Here is a 25,606-nt window from a genome sequence, read left to right as displayed (position 1 = left end):
TCAATGTCTGGATTTATAGTGCCTGTATTCCAATGCTCACCAGTTACGGAACATGAGCCACTTAACCTCTCTGTGCCTTGGGGCTTTTCATCTGCAAAACAGAGATGATAACAGTTTCTGCATCATGTAGTTGGTTAAGAGGATTAAATGAACTATTAAATGAAACATTCTTTACAAGCATTTTCTCATTCATTCCTCATAAAAACTCCAAAAGGAAGGCAAGAAAAATATTGGCCTGATCTCATCAATAACAAGCAAGCAGTTGTAGGCTTTTTTATTATACTATATATGAGCCAAAAACAAAGATGTTCACCACAATATTATTTATGATAGCAAAAATTCATCAAAGGTTAAACATTCCATAATAAGAGAATGGTTAAATAAATATTTCAACGTGATAAAATAGGGAGCTTTTTACAATGTTTTAAAAAAGAAGTTAATGAAGTGGGGAAAATGCAGCAAATTAATGTTAAGTGAAAAGATAGGCTGTGAATTTGTATGTATGGTCCGATCCCAATTTTGACACGACATTGTAATGGATAATGCAGTCTTTGCCCAAATCCCTCCTTTGGAGCACATATGCCTCCCCAGCTGCTGTGAATATCACCGCTGAGAGCTCACAGCTGCACCCCTCACTGGGCATTGTGCTCGGCCCTAGGAAACAAACTCATCCAAAACTTAGCCCCCTCCAGGGAGCCAATGACTTGCTGATGAAGGGACACAAAGGCCTACCCACTTACTTTCATTTGGAACTGCTGTGCAAGGCCACACCCGCTCCAGCATCCCAGTCATCAGCAAAGTCTCAGCGGCAACCACATTTACAGTCACATTCTTCTTTGCATGGCTCCCCCTCACTTTCCCAAAGGGTGTCTCCAGGCAGAACTCCCCGTAAGGAACATTCAGCCTGCAGTTCTGCTCTCAGAGTCTGTTTCTAGGAACCCGAGCTAAGATATTTTTACATCAAAATAGGAGGGAATATCTCCCAGTGATGAAATTCCTGAATTTTCCAAATTCTCTATAACGAGTCTGTACTGCTTATTTTAAGTGAATAAGATGACATTCTTTTAAAAGAGGCAAAGTCTTTCCGACAATGTTGGAATTAAGTTTATGATTTGCAATGAATAGATTTTACTTTTCTTCTTTATCTCAGATTTGACTTTTCTTAAAACTATTTAAATATTTTTTCAGTGAAATGATATCACTAGTAATTAATGAGCCTAGTTTAAATATATATGTGAACACATCAAGTACAACCTGTCCATCAACATAGTTTATTCATATGTCCCAAGGATGCTGCTGAGGCTTAAAATGTAACTCCTTTCTCTTGAAGAATTGCCTTCACACACTGTGCTATTCACTAATCACAGAAAGAAAAAAAATCAGCCTTGTTGCTTTATAATAGGACATTGGTGTTTTATTAATCTTGTCCATTTGCCCATTCACCCCTCTCCCTGCTCAAATGTGACTCTGAATACGCTGAAAGGCTCAAAAGATCCATCCAATTCAATTCTTCCTCAGAGGGTTAAGATTTTTTTCTTCATTGAGGATATCCAAAAGAATGTGCCAGAGGCTCCGATAACAGTTTCAAAAGGGGAGGCCTTACAACACTGAGTGATGAGACATCGTTGGAGCAAGTGCTCAGCCGTCAGCAGTAGCTTCTTGGAGAGGACAATGCGTTGAATATATCAGCTTTGGACTTTTTTTTTTTAAGTAAAATCCACCACATAACTTCTAGTGTCACTTTTATGTTCAGCATAATCCTCTGGTTCTAATGCCACAGGTTGTCTATCAACAGCTTAGGTTTAAAAAAAAAATGATAAAACTTTAGAAGTAACTAAGTCAGACTTTGTCCTTAGAGGCACAGTACATCTCCTCCTCCGCATAAATGCCAAGTGTTGTAATGAGGCCAGAAAAAGCCATCAAGATCCATAGAAGCTGGAGATGAAAGAAAGCAGCTTGTGGAAAACTCCCAGCCAAACAGGATATACTGCCCACAGATAAGCATTACTGTAATGGCCGATACATAGAGAAAAAACAGGCAAAGCTTTTGGCTTTATATTTTTTGTATCATCAATTTGACTACCACGAAGATGTACAGTGTTCTTGCAACAGTAGCCATCTGATTGTTTTTTTCTACCAGAAACCTCAAGTACAGCCCGATATAATATAGGGCATTTATGTAAAAAAGACTTTCTATCTTTGTAGAGAAGATACTATGTGAGGTATAGGGAACTAGCTTGTTTTTAAAATGGTAGTCTTTCTAGTGATTCCAGTTCTGGGAGTCTATCTCAGGAAAATAATCAGAGATGTAGGAAAATCTTCATGTATAAACATATCATCACAATGCTATTATTCATTTATAATAGCAATGGGAATGAGCAAAATGCTCAACGCTAGGGAAATGGTTGCATAAACTGCCACATTTAACTAATGTTTCTGAAGACTTTATAATAATAAGGAAAAATACTAGGCATAATGTGAAATGAACAAAACAAGATATACAGTTTTATGTCTGATGCTACGTGAACTACCAAAAAATATATACACTTGCTAAGTAAGCAATAAAAATCAACTAGAAGAAAAAACAATGTCACCAACCAATGGATATCTTAAAGTAATGAGGTTATACATCCTTTCTTTTCCTTCTAATTTGCCTGCATGTTACTGACTTTCTATAATACAACAAAAATTATAAATTTATATTATAAAAACAGAAGGAGGAGGAGGGGAGAGTTGGCTATCGCTTCACCTTGGTTTCTGAGGTGATTGGGAAAAAAATGATCATACACATCAGGCCCCAGGCAACTAAGATGGAGGGCAGAAACCCAGAAAAGTATGAAAGGCACCTCAAAGAATACAGTGAAATCAGGGTGGAAATGTAACCACAGTGAGAATTTACATTAGGATAATATTTTGAAATGTTAGCCAATGTGATTTTCTTGTCCTTCTTTTCACCAAAACTTTCTACCATTGAGTCAGCCGTGTGCTCTGAGACACTTGTTCAGAAAGTAATGTTCTTGGCTTCAGCTTTAGAGCCCAAAGCTTCTGAAGAGCTGGGAGAACTGGAGGCATGAAGAGAGAGAGGCTTGCTGGCTCTCAAGAGAAGAAAGCATGGCCCAGACCAGGGTGAAGAGGAAAGCTGGAGAGGAAGTTAGGAGAGGTTGGACACTGGTGGCTCCCCAACAGTGGGTCCTGCGACCTGGCTACCTCCCCTGACCATGAAGGAATGGGAAGGGAAAGGCCACAAGCCCTACAAGGACTTCAGGGTGTATGTGCCCCTTTCTCAAGCAGGGCCAGGGAGGCTCCAAGACGCCAGAGCAAATAAACAGCATTGCAGATGCAACCAGCTTAAAGCAGCTCCTGAGTTTCCTATTCCAAAGTGACAACAGAAGAGAGGTTGGGTCCCCATGCCTAAGTGTAGCTCAGGAGTGACTTCTACCCATTGCCCAGCCACCCAGCAAAATATGTGAGAGAATACTCTTCACTCCAGAGAGCCCACTGAATAGCTCAGGGCATTACCAGCCTCAAAGAGCTTTTGTATCTAGGAAAGTGCGGTGCACCCAAAGCCCTCTTGAACTAGTAGAAAGAGCCATCCAGCTCTGAAAGAGCCTGGAGATGAAAATGAAAAGGACACAGCAATGATCTCTGTGGCCTGAGGACAAGGGGCGATGGGATGGACATCTCGGTAGCTGCCAGCACAGATAGGAAATGAAGCTTAACAAATGCACTGCCCCCAGACTAAATGATGACCACAGGTAACCCCAGAAAATGCAATGCCATCATGAGGACAGGTGGGGTGGGGTGGGTGGACAGGTGGGGTGGGGTGGGTGGGTGTTATTACCCAAAGAACTAGGAGCTCAAATGAGAAAGTAGCTATTTCATTGATACTAAGAAGCCATCGATTGCAAAATGCATCCACTTCTAGTACCACTAAGAAAGATGCGAATTAGTCTATGAAACTATGTGTTCTCATCACTGAGAATTTTTATTTTATACTTACTGAAAAAGCTTTCCGGACGTGTTTATTATATATCAGTCTTGTGTACATGCAAAAGGGAAATGAATTAGTTAAGAAATTCCTAAAATTATCTTCACTTTTCAAGATCTAACTCTTCTGAATCAATGTTCCTATTTTTCAGCACAGTTTTATAATCTGTACTGATGATGAAATATTTCTTACAAGTGTCCCCACTAATGTTCTAGGTGTTCTTCCAAGACACTGCCACCCATTCTAAAGGGTTTAATGCAGGTGCATTCTTCCTTGGCATATGCTAGCAGGCAGCGCCTTTTTACATAATTCAGTAACAAAATACATCATTTTTGTATACTGGTAATCAACCTCTATGACCCTATATGAGGTAGTTACTTGGCAGGCATTTCTCAAAAAATATATTTGCTTTGCTCCTATCATATTTGCATACCCCTGTTCTGTTTCCAATGTCTGTGTTAACTTTTTGTTTCATTTTAACACTGGAACTTAGGATGATCTTTTTGAGAACTTTTCAAACAGCAACTTGACTTGACTTGGGCGATGCCAACAATGCATATAATTCAACTGAAGGGACAATAATATTAATGCCCTTGACCAAGTTTGAACATGCACAGGCAACACCAACTATATCAGCTCTGTCACCTGGCCAATAGCAATTTAAAGATGCCATCCATTAGAAGATCCTGATTTCAGACATGTTAACATACGAAAAGGCGTGTGTTAGGATTAATGAAGTATAGTAATTTCTGTTAAAAAAAGTATTTTAAAGTACACATATTGCACACATGAGCTTGCAAAGTGACGCCCATCACACAGGTGTGAGGCTCTCCCCACACAGCGATATGGGAGACTCACTTGCGCCTCAGCCAAGTGCATAAGCAGGCTGGCCCACAAGCTAAGGTCCTAAGTCCTTAGTCTAATGTGCCCTCGTGACATCTGGCAGGAATCAGTTAAGCGGGAACAGCGCCCCTGAGCTGCTGACACAAACAGGGAGGTTCTAGCCTTCATGGAGGAAGTGACATAGCATCTATTTTTCTGCCCCTTCAAATAATTGATTTTCAGCCTAGCCCTTAATCAGGCACTTGAGTCTTCCTGACAAAGAGCAGATAATCATCTTCCCTTCATGGTGTGTAGGGCAATATACATAAACAGAAACAAAAATGGATGGGTAAAGGAAGTAAAATAGAGACATATGGTTAACAGCTTGGCTGTAGAGTCCAGCTGATGTGGGTCTGAGTCACAGATCTGCACTTATTTTCTTACAAGCCACTTAAGCTCTGTGTGCCAGAAACGAGCAAGATACTTGCTAAAATCATTTTTCTCTTCTTCTGGGATCTATAATGAGAGCTTATTTCCCAGCTCCTTTGCATTTAGATGGGGCCATGTCATTGATTTCTAGCCCATGGAATTTGAGCAGAAGGGATCTGCCACTTCTATGTCTGGACTCTTAACCCTTCTGCTCGATCCTCCACATCCTCTTTCCTTTCTCTTATCAGCCACCACCAGATTCAGAGGATTGAAGGTAGGATTCCGACACCCTAGAGGATAGCAGCATCTGCATATGGAAGGAGCCCAAGCAACTGTGTGCAGTCAACCCCCTTGACCACCGAACTACATGGACAGTAACATGAGCAAAAAAGAAGGCTTCACATATTACAGCAGCTTTGCCACTTTCTTTAGTATATTCTGTATGCCTGAGCTTCCTTGTCCACGGCAAAGATTAAATGAGTAAGCACAATGTCTGCCACATACGTACTAAATAAGTAGCGGCTATGTTATTATTGTTGATATTGTCATTGTCATTGCTGAGACCAGGAACGCAGATACAGAATTCTAATTGGCAGGAGGTTTTTTGCAATGGATAGCAGGGGGGAAGTAAAATTTCTATAAACATCAACTGATACAGGCTGTATTTAAAGGGAAATTTGAGCAATCACATTTTCAGACTGAGAATAATCTGCAAATAGTAATAAAGACCCTGAAACAGGGAAGTGACTGGTTCCCAGGCAGACAGAGTACGTGAAGGACCAGTGTCAGACTCCGAGGAGGTCAGCAGAAGCTGAGAGAGAAGGAATCTGGATGGGCTGCACTGGACAATGCTCCTCAGCACTTCCTCAGAGAGGAGGAAGTGGTCTTCACCATCAAAATTCCACCCTCTGAATATACAATGGTAAAGTTAATGTAGACTACAATATAGGCAGTTCTTTTTTAATAGCATGCCAGTCATCTCCATTGATTCCTTCGCTGTTTCCCTGAGGTGCTCATTAGGAGACTTTTCAGAAGCCTGCCCCAAGAACACAGCCCCACCTGCAATTTGGAGTCAATTCTGGTAAATAAAGTGGCTCCTCCTTGTCAAACGTGGCTTTGATGATCAGTCCTTTATAGCTGTGTGCAATGCATTCTGCTATCATTTGAGACTTTCCGCAGTCCATCATGTCAATTTTTTATTCATTCATTCACTCAAGAAATATTTATTGAGTACCTACTCTGCCAGGTACCATGTTAGCCACTGGAATAGCAAAACGACTACAGCCCGTGCACTTGTTCTTACAGCTCAGTGCGAGGAGGGGGTGGGAGGGCCGGAATAGAAAGAAACAGGTAAATTAAAAATGTACACTTGCATATGTAGAAAATGTTCTGCAAGTGAAAAAAAGAAAAGAGAAAAGGAAACCATGATGTTCCCTAATGGGAAAGAACAAGAGAGACTCCATGTAGAGAGATTATAAGGAGATGATATTTGCTTGGTCTCTTCAATTGACTACAGGTGCCTTTGAGATGGGGGGATTCCCACAGCATTTGGCAATGTCCCCATGCATAATAGGTGCTCATTCAGTTCATTGATGAGCCTTCTCCTCTTCTAGTGAGCATGGGCCTGATTCTGAAGGATGACCCCTCTTCTTCTGCCTATTTATCTCCTTCCATCAGCACCATCAGCTTCAAGGAGAGGGGCACATTTTTCAATGACTTTACTCTTTTATAAGATTTTCCCCAGTGGCCTCAGCAGGCCTGATCTTTGTGATTTCAAAAAGGCGAGGGGATGTTTGGGAATAATCTCGATAACTGCTATTTCTCGCACACTAGTGTGTGATGGTGGCTCAAACATCCCGAGATGGTTTTCAGGACTGTCTCCTTTTTAAGAAGGCTGTCTGTGGCTTAATCTTTCTTTATCCACTCTCTTAAAATAAAGAAACACAACAGTCAGAGCCATTATTAAACGGAAAAATCAAACAGTAATAATACTCCAGAGACACTAGAAGTATTATGAAAAGGAAGTGTTTAAGTGGAAAATACCCAGCATTGGAAATAAAACTGCAGGCATCAGGACTTAAGTATGAAACCCAGTTAAGGGATGTGAGAAATGGTGAAAAGCTCTTTTGCCATTGAGTCAAGTCTCTGGCAAATGACCCTTGATGAATCTAAATTTGCACTGGGATTTGAAACTTTCCATGCTCTTTATTTCATCAGCTGCTTTGAGTTACTTTTAAAGAAACACATTTTTAATGAGAAATTTTTAACAGAGAATGCAGTGCAGATGTAATTCTTTGGAACAATTATTTCCTTTGTTGATGGCTTTTTTGTTCACAGTACCCACTTGCAATTAAATAAAACTATAATTAAAACTCTACATTCACTCAATATTACTGTCCCACTGGTCACCTCCAGAGATCCTTCAAATGTCATTGTGGAAAAAATGTCTTATCAGAAATGTAATGTGCTAAGACAGAAGGGCTTCGATTTTTCTAATTTGGAATCACAAATTGGTTATGTGCAGGAAACTTTTCAGTGATTCGAAAATTATCACAATGAAATAAAAGTCCAAGGCTATAGACCATAGTATAGCTTAATTCTCTGGGGGTGGGGGAAAGACTAGGGTTGTTTTTGGGTTTTTTTTTTTTTTACATTTTTCAACAAATTACAAACACATTGAAGAATTTAGTGACATATACATTGCAGACATAGACCAACACACTGCCCGCAGTGCAGACATGAAAAGCTCAGTCTAATTTAGCCATGACATAAGTGTATCTTTCTGAGTCTTTCCCTAAGTAAGACAGGGTGTGTTAACTCATCAATTGAGTCTTTGAAGCTTCTTAGAAGGATTCAAGACTGGCCTCCCCTCCCCCATTACTTTCCCCTCTTCCCCATCCCCTCCCCCTCCTCTAGCATTCCCCACTTGCCTAAAAGGCTCCGCATTTTGTGTTACAGAAACACAAGCAAGCAGCATCCAAGAGGAGCTCAGACTGCTTCATTTCAGGTCCCATTTGAGCCGTTCATCTGTAACTTTTTTCTCCTTTGTCCCTTCTTGTTCACCTTTTTTAAAAAAGGCACTATCTTGTATTATCTTTCACCAGGTCTCCCGACTTTCACTCTCTCCTTACTCCAACCTTCATAAAACATTGCTTCCAAGTTAATATTCCTAAGTGCAACTGATGAGTAACACTCTTGTTAATGAAACTCTGATGCTCACTTTGCCTGTGTAGGGGGCATTGCAGGATTTAGTCTTCATTTACCTTCCTGTATCTGTAGCACCCCAGTCAAACTGAGTCATCCTTAGCATACACAGCATACTTGACCCTGTCCACATCTTCATTCATGCTATTTTCTCCACAAGGGATGCCATTCATCTCAAGTCTGCACATCCAAATCCTAATCATCCTGCAAGCCCCCATTGCAAGCAATGCTGCTCTGTGAATTAGGCCTTGAAGGATGGCTCCAGGCTCCAAAGAAATCCTGGAGTGCTTAGAAAATTCCTGGCACAAACTTGTATCATATTCAAGCCTTCTCTTTCCCCACAAAGCTGAAATTAGAAATATTTTCCCAGTGTGTTAACTCCCTTCAATTAATTTTCACCTTTTGTTCTTTTGCTTTGTGTTTACCAAAGTATAGAGCAGCGCTGTCACCGTGAACAACTCTGGAGATATAAACGGTGAAAGTGGGTCAACAGTCTACCCAACATCACTTACAAATATTCCCTCACGACTTGGAAGCATTAGATGAGCCCTCCTTGAGGGACAGGTCACTAGGCATTATGGGTTGGAGCGTGGTGAGATATCAGACCTGCCAGTAAACCGTAAGCCCTCAAGCTCTGGGCATTCCCAGCCTGCAACAAAAAGTTCATTCTCCAATCCTATAGATTTTCTATGAGGTAGGCAAATTAGATTCCACTGTCTATCTAAAGATGGAATTCCTATATTGTCAGTGTTTTGGGCCAGGTCCTTTAACTGCAAGAACTCTCAAGCTAATGCATGGAAAGGGTGGGTATGGTGAGACTACATCAGGATCTTACAAAAAAAACAAGAACAAGAAATTGTACTACATCCTGATGCCTTGTAAGACCTAGAGCTAGGGAACTATCAGGAATTAAGGTCACTTTATTTCTTAGGGTTCACCTGCTTTTCTTGGCCCTGTTCTCTTCTTCTCTTTTTACCATTCATTGTCCTCTGTTTCTTCAAAGTCTTTCCTCCCTCATAATTTTAACTTGTACTTGGCTTCTTAAGACCTCCCCTGCCCCAACTTAACCTGTGACCTTTAAGCCTGTTCCCTAACTCAGTCTCTCCGTGCAACCAGTTCTGCCTTACTGAGAAGGCAATATGATTCGCCCAAACACTTCCAGCAAGGTCACCTTGGTTAGGTGCCCACCCAGGCTGGCATGTGCCTATGTGGCAGGGCAGTGGTAATGAGGACAAATACCGTAATAGCTGTGACCACTGCCTGTGCAAAGTTTCTCCTCTGAGAAGGGAGCTGTGAACAGAGCAGGCAATGAATGAGACCCTTCGCTGGTTCAGTTAGCAAAGACACTGCAGCCTAGGGGTCATCTTAGGGTTTCCTAAATCTCCCTTCACTGAACGTATTTTAGGGTAGTGAGAACACCTTGAATACTCTCTCACAATTTGGGAATCTAGCCTACAGGCTCATCACTAGAGCCTTAAAATGTTTCGCCTGTCTTCTTGTCCCGTAATTAAACACAAAGAAAAGTCTTTGCAATCACATTCTCATGGAAAGATGGCTCACTTTCATGACTCTACAGAATACTTCAAAAACATTTTCCCCACACATAATTCATTAGCTTTGTATTTAGTTAGAAAGGTTCACGATGTACCTTGTGGAAATAATTGTGAGCATAGGAGATAATTGGGCACAGTTGCTGAACATGGTTCACAAGAAAAGCATTTACCAATAGCCTTTAGAAATCCCGAGACTTAGTTCTAAAAATTTGGCATTAAGGAAAACTGCTAACTATGAAGCATTTCAGAATTAAATCCCCTAATCAAAAACCAAACAAAATGAGAAGGGGGAGACAGAAGCTGCGCTGGAATCTTAATGAACTCAGCCCCTGCATGCCCTTTTGGCATGTTGAACTGGCAAGGAGAAAACCTGTGATGTCTGCACCTGGTTACTTGGTTGGTAAAGAGCCAGAGTCATAATTTCTATCTTGCTGGCCTCATCTTGCTCAATGGCTACAGCATGTACCCTCACCCTGGCCAGGAACCTGACTCTGCAGGCCTTGTTTTCTTGTTCTCTTTGGGGATGGGTTAGGTTTTGGGAGAGTGATGATAATTTATTGCTGTGACAAAACAAAAAAAAACAGAAAACCACAACTAGAAAAGCGCACTTCAGTCCCTCCACCTTGCCACCTTCACTGAAAGGAGACATCCTATCACTTGTCAGGGTCTTGATGATCATCCTTGGCTCTGCAATGAGAGAAAACCAAGGAGGAAAGAATGACAGTGACCGCTCTCAATTAGGAAATGTATTTATTTCATCAAATCAAGGGGGGAAACATTGACCTTCTGAATAATGGTCAAAAGGAATTTGATTAAAATTCAACATTAATGTTTAATTTTTTTAATAGCTTAGTAATCTAGAAATAGAAGAAACAAAGATATATAACCCAAATATGAATAAGAATGTCTATATGAAACCAACATCATATACTATGTGCATGGTAAAAAATTCAGTCTTAGTAACATCAGAAATAAGATAAAGATGTCCTCTCCTACCATGAGCATTTGACATAGTCTGGAATTGCTGGTCAATGAAATAAGACAACAAAAAGAAAAGGAACATGTAGCTTTTGATAAGGAGATAAAAATTCTTGTTTGCGCATAATGTCATTGTTTATCTAAAAAACTTGAAACAATAAAAAACTATTAGTCTTTAAAAAAGAGAATTTAGTACAGCAGGAAGTTACAAAATAGGCATTCAATTTTATGATACATACAGCAGCAACTACCGTATTTTGCCATGTATGTTGTGGAATTTTTTGCCCAAGTTTTTGAGGGAAAAATAAGGATGTGTATTATACATGGGTAGTATTCATTCCATCTCTATATAAATGTTTTTAATTCTTTTATTTATGCTTATGCATTAAAAATGTAACTCTAGGAAGCAATAATATCTGTATGCAAACTAATACCCCGATATATGATTATCGGTTTTGTTTCTAAATATAAATAAATAAATAATTGAATTAAAAAATTAAAATGGAAGATTTTTTTCCTGAAAGTTTGGGCCAAAAACGTGGGTGTGCACTTACACAGGAACACATTGTACATGGCTAAATATGGTATATGGGAATTGGGTCAAGAGGAGACTCTGAACACAGATGACGGTGCAGCCTCCACCCCAATTTTTTTTAATGTAACAAGGATGAATCCAACAAGCCCTGGAAAAGAGAGGGAAGTCTCATTAGTGACTAGAACTTGTGAGTAATTCTTTAAAGATAGAAACATAAACAAGAGGAAGACTGTGAAGAGAAGAACAGAACACAAGAACCTCAATTCAGATTGAACGAACACAATTTGCAGGGGAAGCCTTGGATCAATCAGTATGTGATAAATAGTTCATAGGCAAATTTCACTTATGAAATGATATAAAGAGTACTTGAAAATTGAATCCTGCAAAATATTAGCGGAATAATGTTATGACAAAGTAGAATTTATTCTATAGCCTATATAGAATATAGTCACAAAATTCACCACAAGAACCGATCAAAGGAAAAATATGCGATTTAATAGGCTTTTAAGAGGACTTAGTAAATTTCAATATGTATTCCAATTTAAAAAGAAAAAAAAACTTAGAAAAAGAATAAGAGGAAATTTCTTTAACTTAACAAAGGTTATAAGGGTATATAGTAGGAGCCTATAGAACGTACCATATTGATGTAGAAATATTAAAGTAATTCCTATTAAATCAAAAAAGACCAGAAAACATTCCATCACTGCAGTTATTAAATATTTTGCTAGCAATACTAACAAATAAGAAAAAATTTTTACGGAAACATACATGTGGGAAAGGAAAAGATATATAATCATTATTTTCAGATGATATAATTGTTTACATAAAACCTAGGGGAATAAACTAAGAAATTTCTGAAATCATATGAAAGTGGATATGGCTAATATAAGATCAACACTCAAAATTTAACATTATCTCTAATCATCTGTAATAATCATTTAGAAAGTTAAAGAAAAAGACACTATTCATAATAACACCAAACACTGAAAAACCCAACAAGAAACATTGAAGAACTGTATGAATAAAATTTTGTAAAAACCTAATTAATTAATGGAAGATATACCATGATTTTAAGTGGAAGTATACAATATTTTTTAAAAGTTAATAAAAATTCTAACAAAAGCTTTTCTGGACCATGACAGGCTAATTCTAAAATTTGTATGAAAGAAAATGAATGAAAGAAGCCAAGACATTTTTTTTTCTTAAATAGTAGTAAGGGGTAAGTTGATGAACGCCAAAACACTAAAGGAAAAGTATATTACTATTAGCTGATGAGTAGAGATATGGCTCACTGAAATAAAATATTCAAAAATGCTATGCGTATAAGGGAATTTAAAATATTATGAAAGTAGTATTTCAGATCAATGGAAACAGTCATGATAGTATGAAAAGTGGGCACTCATTAGATGAGTACCTTATACCATACAAAAGTACACTGCAGATAGATTGAAGAACATATATAAAAATAAAATTTAAGTTTAAAAAACAAAGTATCTTTATATAATCTTATGAATGTTCAGGGTGGGACAGAAATCCCAGCAGCTAAACACAAACGCAATGGCTTTGACTGTATAAAAATTTTAAATATGTGAGGGCTTCCAGTCAAGATGCAGGCATAGGCAAACATACCTCACGTCATTGCACGATGGTAAGAAGGAACACAACTAACTTAAAAACAAAAAAAATCCAGAACTCTACAGAAGTCCAACCACCAAGGATTCAAATAAGCTATATTCATCCAGATGGGTAGGAGGGACGGATATGGGGAGTCAGGGCAGAAAGCACGGCGTGGCAGCGGCGAGCCACCGAGCTGGGGGCAGAGGGGCAGAGAGGTGGAGTGGCTGTGAGGCAGCCAGGCGGTGGCAGCCAGTGAAACTGGCAGCCCCACATTCAACCGGTGGTGAATAAGGATCAGGGAGATACCTTGTGAACCAGCGAGCCCAGCCCCAGGCGAGACCACGCACAGCGGGGCTCCAGTGCCAGGAAAAAGAAGGCCTCGTGACTTCTGGCTGTGAACCCAGTGGGGGCTGGGGCAGTGGAGGAAGCTGCCGTTTCTTAGGAGAGCCAGGAGCATGTGCAAACCCACCCACCCTGGGAGCCACAACCAGGACAGCAGCCCAAGTCACAAACAGGAAGTGAGTGAAGTGACTAGAAATGGGGGAGGGCCAGGCAAGTCAGCCAGTAGCGGCATTGTCACCTCCTTGATCCCTCCCCTACGCAAAGAACCCGGTTGCCCCGCTCTGGCCAATATCCAAGGCGCCGCCCGATATGCCCCAAACGACTAAACAGGCACGCTAAAATGGAATCAAAGTCGCTCTACCTAGTACACAGACACATGGAGCCTGCCAAAATCAGGAGACAAAGACATGGCCCAAATAAAGGAACAGAACAGAACCCCAGAAAAAGAATTAAGCGAGGTAGAAATAACTAACCTATAAGATGCAGAGTTCAAAACACTGGTGGTCAGAATGCTGAGATCTCACTGAATATGTCAAAAGCATAAGGGAAGAAATGAAGGCTCTACTAAGGGAAATAAAGAAAAAGCTATAGGATACCAAAAGTGAAGGGAAGGAAACAGGGATTAAAGTCAATGATTTCGAACATAAAGAAGAAATAAACATTCAACCAGAATAAAATGAAGAAAAAAGAATTCGAAAATAAGAGGAGAGTTTAACAAGACTCTGGGACATCTCCAAAAGGTCCAGCATCCAAATCATAGGGATGCCAGAAGAAGAGCAAGAAAGTGAAAACATTTGAAAAAATAATGAAAGAAAACTTTCCTAATTTGGCAAAGGAAATAGACATACAAGTCCAGGAAGCACAGAGTCCCAAACAAGTTGGATCCAAAGAGGTCCACACCAAGACACATCATCATGAAAATGCCAAAGGTTACGAATAAGGAGAGAGTCTTAAAAACAGTAAGAGAAAAGGAGAGAGTTACCTACAAAGGAGTTCCCATAAGACTATCAGTTGGTTTCTCAAAGGAAACTTTGCAGGCTAGAAGAGATTGGCAAAAAAAATAGTCATAGTGATGAAAAGCAAGGACCTGTAACCAAGATTACTCTATCCAGCAAAGCTATCAGTTAGAATTGAAGGACAGATAAAGTGCTTCCCAGACAAGGTAAAGCTAAAGGAGTGCACCATCACCAAGCCCTTATTATATGAAATGTTAAAGGGACTTATTTAGGAAAAAGAAGATCAAAACTATGAACATTAAAATGACTAAAAACTCACAACTATCAACAACTGAATCTAAAAACAAAAACTAAGCAAACAACTAGAACAGGAATAGAATCATAGATACGGAGGTCAATTAGAGGGATAGCGTCTGGGAAGGGGAAGGGGGAAGATGCGGGGGGGGGGGGGGAGGTATAGGGATTTAGAAGCATAATTGGGTAGGTATAGAATAGACACGGGGATGTTAAGCATAGTATAAGCAATGGAGAAGTTTCATGCAGCAGGAATTAATAAATGCTCTGAATTAATTCCATGGGATAAATTTCCAAGCATAGGATAACTGGGCGGGGAATAAAAATGAGAAACATCTTTACAGTTCTTGATGCATGTTGCCATGCTGCTTGCCAGATGGGTTTGTCCTCAAATGATGCCAGCTGTCCTGCGAATGTAAGTTTCATCACCAACTTCCCCTCACAGGGCATAATCATTCCATTTTTATGTGTTTAAAATGTTGCCCCTAGGCTGCTCCATTCTACTTCCTTTCTTTTCTAATGAGATCGTACATTTTTCCCATGTGTTTTTTTAGTATTCCCATTGCCTCTTGTGTGACTCCTCTATGGATGATTCCTTGGTTTTCAGAGATACCACTTTAGAAAATACTCAAGAAGTTCCTACTAGATTCTATAAACAAAACTGTGTTCTGGGTATGTTCCAAGTGTATGAGAATGTGAAATTAAACATCTACAAGATAAGAAATCCCTCACCTGAGCCCTTGGTAGAGTTTCTATGAAAGTATCTTCTTGAGTTTTTTCCAGGGCTGCTGCTAGTCCAGATGGAGTCTGTGTGAATTAGGGATAAAAAAGTCTCTTCTTGGGGTGGCCCTCCCTTGTTCCAGGCATGGGGCTTGAACAGGGAGTTTTTTTAGCCCAGTAAACAGTAAATCTGCTTGACCTTATCCTACCGCCCTGCGTGTGTCGCTCCCAGTTCCTACAGTGAACACTTGACTTTCTGAAAACCAGAATGAAGAGAGAGGAATCCTGCCTGCCATTTCCACATTTCTGTGGCCTAAGCGTCTTATGTGGTGGCTTTAGGTTTGAGTTAGGCCTGACCACTTCTGGTTCTCTTTCCTGTGGTTTGGAAGGAAGCCTTGCACATAGGTGGGTTGCAGACTAGTAAGGACCCAGGAGTTGGAGGGCGTCTCATGCATGGCTCTTGAAAGTGTGTCACTGTGTCTCTTTACTGAGAAGGGAAAGCATACTGCTCAGCTTATTTCTGTGGCGTCTAAGGGGGCTCCCTGCAGTGGTGGCATGACCAGAGGACTCTCAGTCTCTCCCTTGCTTGTCCCTGACCACTGACTTCTCACTAACTCTCCTTATTCTTCCAAATGTTGACCCTCATTTGTCCTATCTGCAGAACATTCTAAAGCTTTCCATAGCTTAAAAGAAAAATTCCTTCTTCCGCTCAGCCTCCCCTCTAGCTCCTGCCTTTTCTCTTTCTTTTGACAGCTAAACTTCTAAAGGCAACCTACACAATAGTCTCTTCCTTCCCTGGCCCATTCACTACAGCGCCAGCATAATCTGGCCACCAACTCAACAATTCCTCCAGAACTGTTCTCAGCATGGACGCCTGCTTAACTCTTTAATTGCCAAACCCAACGGGCATTTTGAGCTCTTATTTTTATTGGCCTAGACAAAGTCTTGATCCTTGAAACTGCTGTTTCCTTGACTCCAACACGTAGAGACAAGGGTCTTTTTTTCAATCATGTATCTCAAATGCCCAGGAGAGGGCATGGCCTATAATAAACTTTAAATAAATGCTTGTTGAATTAATTGTTCTTTCCTGGTTCTCCTCCTGCTTATCGGGACATTCTCAATATCCTTCAGCTGATATTCAGCTTCAGCTTTGAAAGGCCAAATAACTGAATGCCAATGTCGTTCTCGTTTCTGGCATCCCTGAACTTGTGCATGCCAAAAATCAGGACAGCACAGGTGTCCGTTGTATCTGACCACATACCACTGTAATATAGAAAAGGCATGTTGTTCAGACTTACTGTTAATATCAAAATATTCACTTTCAAATATAAATAAACATTCTGGATATAATTTGGAGCGAAAATCTTGAGTGTTGTAGATGCAAAAACTCTACTAGTTACTTAAAAATATATATAACTACAAGAATAAAATGCTGAAATAATTGGCCATAATTGTTAAAGATGTCTATTTTATGAACAAAAACAAGGCTTTCAAATAGTTAAATAGGAACTTATGATATAAACATACAGTACTTTTGCTAAGTAACTTTAGCAAGAATATGACATCCTTTGAATCAAAAAATGTTTATAAAATTTTAAATAACGGTAACATACATCACAATAGTACAGATAAGACAGCATGACTTTAGTCTTTGTGGCACTTCCAGGTATACTAGCATTCATGAAAATAAAAAAAAAGATTGCTCATTAATTATATATACATTTTTTGCTTTTTTATTGAATTTATTGGGGTAACACTGGTTAAAATTATGCAGGTTTCAGGTACATGATTCTATAACACATCTGCACACTGTATTGTGTGCTCACCACCCCAAGTACAGTCTCTATCCATCACCGTTTATCCCCCTCATACCCTCCTCTGCCTTTTCCCACCATCACCAACCGCCCCCCACCAGCAATTGCTACACTGTTGTCCGTGCCTGTGAGTTTGTCTCTTTTTTTCTTTTTTGTTCTATCCCTCCACCCCTCTTTTGACAGCTCCCCCACACCCAACAGCTGTCAGCCTGATCCCTATCTATGAGTCTATCTAATAATTATATTTAATGTTCAGCTATTTAATTGCATTAAGCTATGAGTCTTTCAAGATAAAGTACTGTTTTGGAACCCTTTCATGCTTAGTGAGGGTAAATTAAAAGGAAAATGTTACCTTTGTTACCTCCAACTTTCATAAGTAGGAGGTTCTCCAAAATCTGGACACAACAACAATTAATTATCTTTTCTGCAAACACAATAAAGAATATAAAGAAAATAAGAGAATATTAGAAAACAAGGAGGTACCCCAAAACATCTTCCTTCTCCACTGACCTCAACTGAAAGTAAATAGCAGTTCAATGTAAATGGGCAGAGGCTTGAGCACAGCAGGCATCCAGGAAGAGACAGCACGATGGAAAAACGGTTTCAGTGCTAGGACACCGCTGTTTTCAAATTTGATGACTCAATTTTTAAATAACCAAATAGTAAAAATAATGACATTTAAAAATAAGAATTCAAATATATTCTTATATGTCAAAATTTCATTCTGTGACAATGTATCATTAGTTTTGATCAAATACTAATTATAACACTAGACCATTCCACAAAATTGTCTATTTATAAGCCCTCTCTTTCTGATGACTCATTAAATATTGATGTCTCTTTGAGAAATACAGGCAAGAAAGAGAAATGTTAAGTAACGCTGCAATAATCAAAAAGCAGACTGTGGAACAAACAAAATAACCTATTTTCTTTATCGAATATATGTAATCCTATTCATATGCTATCTATTCTCTCCCTATCACGAATGGGGCAGCAGCCATTTAGGCAGCTTTGGCATTCTCCATTTCATATGCCACTAGCTCATAGCACTATAGACAAAACTAAAAATCAACATATTGAGAAAACATCAGAAAGGTAAATACAAGTTTCCTCCTCCAGTCCTCCAGCTGGGTAAATGGCACCACCACCATCATCCCCATTATCCCAGCCATATATATGTATTAATATTAATATATAAATATATATTTTTTACTCTGTCCAGAAAAAGTCCAACCATTGTTAATATAACAAGAATGGTTTGCGTGACATCGATGTAACCTGGCAGCCAAGGAGAGTGGACTGGAATACACATGAATAAACAATGATAACTTCACTGTACTAGTCAGTGGGGACAGTGGACACTGTTGAGTGATCATGGGTACTATGTGGCCATCGCATTCGAAATGACTGAGCAATTAGAGCAATGAATCTGCATTAAATTTTGCGTTAAGCTTAAACATTCCTCCATGGAAACTATTTCAATGATTCAGAAGGCCACAGTTATGGGCAACTCATGATTGGCAGCTTCATCACAACAAGGTGCCCACTCACTCGTCAGGTCTTAAGCAGGTTTTTTGGTGAAACATCAAATCACCCAAGTGACTCAGCCCCTCTACAGCCCAGATTTGGCACCCTGTGACTCCCAGCTTTTCCCCAAAATAACTTCACCTTTGAAAAGGAAGAGATTTCAGATCATCAATGAAATTCAGGAAGATATGATGGGGCAGCTGATAGCAATTGGGAGAACTGTGTGAGGTCCCAAGGTGCCTACTTTGAAGGGGACTGAGGCATTATTTTCCTATGCACAATGTTTCTTGCATCTTGTATCTTCTTCAATAAAACTCTCATTTTTCATATTACATGCTGGATACCTTCTGGACAGACCTGTATATACACACACACAATACAATGGGGATTGTTTTATCTCCCCTCATCATTTACAAATCCCCAAGTCCTGAGAATTCTACATTCTTGAAGTTGCTAGGTTCCCTGCCTCTCTGTGTGCTCAGAACTGGCACGTTCAGCCCTTCTCTCCGCTCCCTCTTCCGCCTCAGTGACCTCCCTCTCTTTAGTCTGTTGCTCTACACATTTTCACACTGGGCAGAAACTTTCAATGGTACTCTCGCCAGTCCTAGCTGGTTGCTAACTCCTTATCTTAAGCATTAGGAGGTCCTGGTCTGGTCCCAAATTCTTTCCAGCCTATTTTCCTGCATTATTCTCATCCATTGATACTCTAACACCACAGGGCTGGTACAACTCTTTGACTCAAAGATAAGATTTACCCTTCTAAGTCTTTTACCTTCTCGTTCAAAGTGTCCTTCCTCCCACTCCCTGCATTTCTCTATGTTAAAACTATTCATCATAATGGGGCTTAAGTAATATCTTTTCTGAAGCCAGCCCTAGCACACAGAGGCTCAAACAACCTGCTCCCATAGGATTTACTAAAAGAGTTACTTTGGTACCCTGAGACCATTATAATCATTGTTTGTGCATCTCTCTCCCAGTGCCCATCAGTAGCCTCACTTGTTCCCTGCTCTACTCCATATTGCCCAGAATTTTATTCCCAAGTTGCTTTGCTTCTAGTTCTGGATAGGTTTGGCCACCAGGAGACACTGGTGAATGATTAAAAAGTTGGAAACTGGTAGGAATCAGGTCCTCTCTCTTCCCTCCCCTTCAGCTTCCTGCGATGTCCCTGGCAGTGTCTCTTGGCCCCATTCTTCTGGGGGACCAGCCCCATCATAGTTCTAATGCCCTACCATACTGCCCTGACTCCTGGGCCCTATTCTAGGACAATAGCAGTATCCTGCTCATATGAATCCCTGAGTTGCCTCACCATCCTCTTTGGCATCTGTTTTTCCCTCATCATGTAACCCATTTCTTATAATAAATTCCATTTAGTTTAACATGTAGAATGATCCTGTTTTATGGAGTTGATCTTGACTCTTATATATCACCTCTAAATTAAGATCTTCAAAGGCTGGAATTATGTATTCAACCAGTGTTTAATAAATGTTCATTTAAAGAATGAGTAGAGCCCTATAAAGTTCTGTCTTAAATTAAGCAGTATCCATATACATATAACTCTATATATTAGAGAAAAAGAAAAAACCAAATTCCCAAGATGTGAGTGGGTCCCACCGGCAGGTGATCATATGAAACACTCCAATAAAACAAGCCAAGAAAGAAGGGCCCTAGTGGGAGACCTCAACAGGAAAAGGCAGAATATTCTTCCAAGTGACCCTGACCTCTGGCCTTCTTCATTAAAATCAACCAGTATTCCATTAAAAAGTTTCAGCCACAAAATGGAGCATTCTTTCCTTGTGATTCACATTACCCAGAAGCCTCTGGTTTCCCAGAATCTGTGTTAAGTAGTAGCTTTCAAAGAGAATAATATTTGCCAACAATCCCTGGGGCGCTACTTTACATTTTCATGAAACAAAAAGGGGATTATTTTGTCCATAGTTCTCATTTCTACAGGCTTTTGCATATATTAGTTCTTCTTCCTCTGGCATTAAATAGCAAGATGATCCCACTAAAATATGAGAATTACTCTATTGTCTTTTAAACATTAGTTGTCAAATAAGGTTGACAAACCAGCTCTCTGACATTCTAAGGAACATCTTACTCAGCATGCGGGTACTAATTTCTTACTCATTTTGCAAAATACTAGTCACAGGCAGGCAGAACTAAACATTTGAGAATTTTTACCAACTGCCCATAATCAACCTGTTCAATGTTATATGCCTCTATCGTCATCCCAAGCAATGATCTTTTAAATTATACAGAAAAAAATGAGGCTGTGACTATTGCTGATCTAATCTAATCAAATTACTCTCTGTTGACAACTTGTTACTTTTCTTCTCTGGCTTTTTGTCATCCTTTCTCATGTCCCGCGAGTGCACTTTATCACACTTCCTCCTGCCCATGGAGTAGTACGTCCAGATTCTAGCTTTCCTGTAAGGTTTGGTTCAAATGTCAACATCTTCTCTGTGAAACTTCCATGGTGTTCTCCTGCCCAACGTAACTGAACTGTCCTCAGTGCAGTCCCTTCTCTAGCACATTATACTGCATTTGTAGACATTACTGTATATGTCTTAACTTTCCTACTGCATTGCAAGGTCTTTAAGAAAAAAAAATACACATGCTTTTACTGTTATCTTTACAGGACTTACCAGAGTATTGAATTTATAGTTTGTTGAATGAATACATTTTCACTGAATATAAATTGCTATCATAAGTAAATTGGTACTTTAAAGATTTTAGTGAATAATTAAGAGAAATTTGGGGCAGGGTTTTCATAATTCTTTAACAGTATTTGATGTGTAGAATGTAATCTAAGTTGCACTATTCTTTTGCTCAGAAATTCACCTTCTCTGCCCAGAAAACTCTTACTCGTCACTACAATGTAAGCTGTATGAGGGCAGAGACAAGGTCTGTTGTGAGCCTGTGCCTAGTATGTAATAAGTATTCAATACATATATACCAAATTAACCATTCAAGGTCCAGTTCGACTTCTTTCAAAAGCTTTTTTCTAACCAAGACCAGATTCATTCATGCCTGATGCTACCTAAATATATGTAATACACATATATTCATAAATATGTATATGTGTGTGTGTGTATAAACAGTGTGGAGTAAAAGTGGGTTTACACTTGTGAGTACACAAAACAGATTTATTCTTGTATTATTCTTTATTAATTATTGTATTATTTTCCAAACGAACAACTGTAAACCTACTTTTTCCCCACCATCTATGTATGTATTCTTTCTTTGAATAATTCAATAAGACAATCATCCAAAGAAAGCATTATCCCCTTTCAACAGATGAGAATACTGCGGGTCAGAGACTTTTAAGTAATCAGATTACAAACTGGTTGAATGTCAGACCTTGAATTCCAATTCAAATATGCTTAATTCCACAGGGTTCTTTTTACTACACCACTGTGTCTCTTATCATTTCATGAGGCTTGAAATTTTCTTCACTTTCCAAAATCAACAGTATAGTAATATAATACTTCCAGGGTTAGCATTAATTTTAATATCTATATTCCTTTGAGATCTATTTCTCTTTCTGATCTTTACTTCATGGAAAAACATTCTGCCTGTAATGAGGCCTTTCATTCTAGTTTTGTACTGCCATGGCTTCCTTTTCTATATGTGAACGAATAATGTTTTTTTCTTGGACTCCTCTCAATTCCTATAGTCTAATAAAGCTTCCCAAAACATACTGTTTCATTGTTGTTATTGCTGTTATTTGTTTTTTGTGTCTATGCACACTTCCTCCTTCTTACTGATCGCCTGCCTCCCTTTTATGATGGCCCATTTTTTTCTAATAATATTTTAATTTAGCATAAATTCGCTACCTGTTCCCTTCACTTTTTAATTATATAAGCAATACAACTTCAATGTAGAAATGTTAGAAAATACATATAAATAAAAAGAAAGTATTAATAATTAGAAATTTGCCCTGGCCGGGTGGTTTAGTTGGTTGGAGCGTCATCTGATACACCAAAAGGCTGCAGGTTCAGTTCTCATTCAAGACACATACCTAAGTTCTGGGTTCGACTCCTAGTCGTGGTGCACACAGGAGGCAACCAATTGATGTTTCTTTTTTGTATAGATGTTTCTCTCTCTCTCTCTCTCTCGCTCTCATTCTCGTTCTTGCTCTCCCTGTGGTTCTCTCCCTCTCTTGACTCTTTCTCTCTCCCTTCTTCTCTCTCTAAAACCAGTAAACATATCCTTGGGTGAGGATACAAAAATAATAATAATTAGAAATCTCACAACCCAGAGAAAATATTATTACTACTGTGGTCTCCATTAGTTTTATTTTTACCTATGTGAATATATTTGTACATGTGTATATAGATTTTTAAAAATAAAATTATACACACAAGTTACTTAATTTAAAATTTGTCATTTAGTGTTCCATGGACATTAAAAAGAAGAGTTTTCTGCGAAGAATAGAATGTATTATATATTTAAATAAATCTGTTAAGTTTGAGATGCATTTGAAAAAAACAGACACTCTAAGATTGGCACTCTAAGGAGAAATCTAGGATGGAAAAGTAAACTGGGAGTTGTCAGGATACAGAAGACACTTAACATTATGTGAGTGGATTAGAGCACCTAAGGTGAAAGTATAGAGAAGAGGTGAAGAGGTAGTCAAACATCTACAGCCTGAGGGAACGCCAAAAGTTAGACATGTTTCAGAGAAGAAAGGGCTGAGAGAAGAGCCTGAAGGTTGTGGAGTCACAGAAGCCAAGAAAGGGAGATGTTGCAAAAGGAGTGGTTGACTTCCACTTAAAATGGTAAAGATACTTGTGCATACTTTTTCTCAGAAACCTCCTCCAAACAACAGAAGAAAACAGAAACACAAATGTACATTTGGATACATTCCTCACACAAAAATATGAGGAATGAGAAAGATATAGGAAAATAGTTACCACCTATCAGAATAGTAGAAAGTGAAACTTAAATGCTTATACTGATGAAAAGGAAGTGAACTTAATTCTATCAGACTCTGAAAAGCTGCTGGAAGCAGAGTTGTCCGGTGTTATAGAAGGGGTGGAGATAAAGCTGAAAACAGAGCTTTGGAATCTGGGATCTCTTGCTCCTCAACATGAATGGACAACAAAGAAATATCCAGAAAGATGTCTCCACTAATGTGAAAAAGATATCCAAACAAACAAACTGTGAAAAGGAACTTGAAAAAGAATAAAACAATGCAAAGGGCAGAAGAAACCTTAACATTTTTTCAACTGTAATTATTTTCCTCAGAATTACTAAAATGTTTGTGTTTATAAATCCACAAAAGGAAGTTACACACACAAAAAAAAAAAATTTGGAGAATGAGAAAGAGATCCTGAAAATAAAAATATAACTAAAATTCTTTTTAAAAATCAATGGAAGGATTGGAAGATAAAGTCAAGAAAATACTCCAAAAAGTAGAACAAGGAGAGAAAAGAGTTTTAAAAATTTAAGTATCAATCTAAGAATTCACATATGACTAAGAGGAGTTCCAAAAAGGGAGAACAGAGAAAACAGTGGGAGGGAAATGATCAAATGCAGAATCGTGCACACACACAATTCCCAGGATTAAAAGACATAAAACTATAAATCAAAAAGGTCTACTATTACACAAAATGAATAAAAAGATTCCTAGGACACATGATCATGAAATTTTAGAACAGCAAAATAAAAAGATCTTAAAAGCTTCCAGAGGGGGGAAAAATAGATCCCCCAAAAGTGCTTGGACTCAATAACAGTTATATCAGAGGTGGCAGCGAATGTAAAAGTTGGGACCTGGATGCCTGGGTTTGAATCCTGACTCCGCTCCCTACCGGCAATGCGATGCTGCACAGCTAATCTCTCTGTGCCTCGGTTTCCTCATCTGAAAATTGGATTTAATAAAAATATTTACCTCATATGGTTGTGATGGGAATGCGATGAGTTAATGTTTGTAAAAGTGCTCAGAATAGCATCTGCCACCTATTATTTGCTACTTAAATATCCTCCAAATAAATTTAGACAAATTAAACAAGACTTTGAAATTTTAAGGGAAAGTGAGCTGAAACCTGGAAGTGAACATGCATCTAACTAAAACTCTTGAACTCTTGTATGCAAATAGGAAAAAACACCTTTTCAGACAACACAAAATCTCCAAAGCTGTTACTTTCTCAGCACCTTTTTCTTGGGAAGCTCCAAAATTATGAGTATCACTAAAACAGGAATTAAACCAAGAAAGAGGAAGATACAGTATCCAGGAAATCAGGAATCTAACATAAGAGAAAAGTCCCAGGATCAAAGCAGCATAGCAGGCCTAGAGGGCAAGCAGTAAAGATCAAGGGGATGTCTCCAGGGAAATACATGGAATGGAGAGTTTACAACCAGATTTGACCATGCAGAACATTACACGGAAAGGAAGGAGAAACATTAGCAAAGAATACAAGATAGAAGGAAATGGAAAAATGAAAATAAATCACACAGTTACTAACTACAGGAAAAACCAAAAGTTCTATAAGAAACAATTAGTACACAGCTTGGCAAAGCAGAGAGCAATGTTTATTTAATCCAGTGATGGAAATACTTAATAGTAATTTAACCACAAACTGTGATGTAATTGTACCAGGAGGATTGGAAAAGGATAAGAATTGGGGGTTGGGAGAAATGTGAACTAAATGGCATCTCCCAAAATAGGAAGTCAATATCGTCTCTAAAACTGAAAAATAAAGAGATTGAGGGGTGGGGGAGGGGAGCAGGAGAAACTTGGGAAAACTGTACATGAACAACAATAACAAAAGAAAAAAATTAAAGAAATATAAAAATAAAGAGATTGAGTATTGACATACCCTTCA

The sequence above is a fragment of the Pteronotus mesoamericanus genome, unplaced genomic scaffold (assembly GCF_021234165.1).
Source record: "Pteronotus mesoamericanus isolate MK-2021 breed Mesoamerican mustached bat unplaced genomic scaffold, CSHL_Meso_final contig_24, whole genome shotgun sequence".
NCBI lineage: Eukaryota > Metazoa > Chordata > Mammalia > Chiroptera > Mormoopidae > Pteronotus > Pteronotus mesoamericanus.
This window is presented reverse-complemented; position numbering follows the sequence as displayed.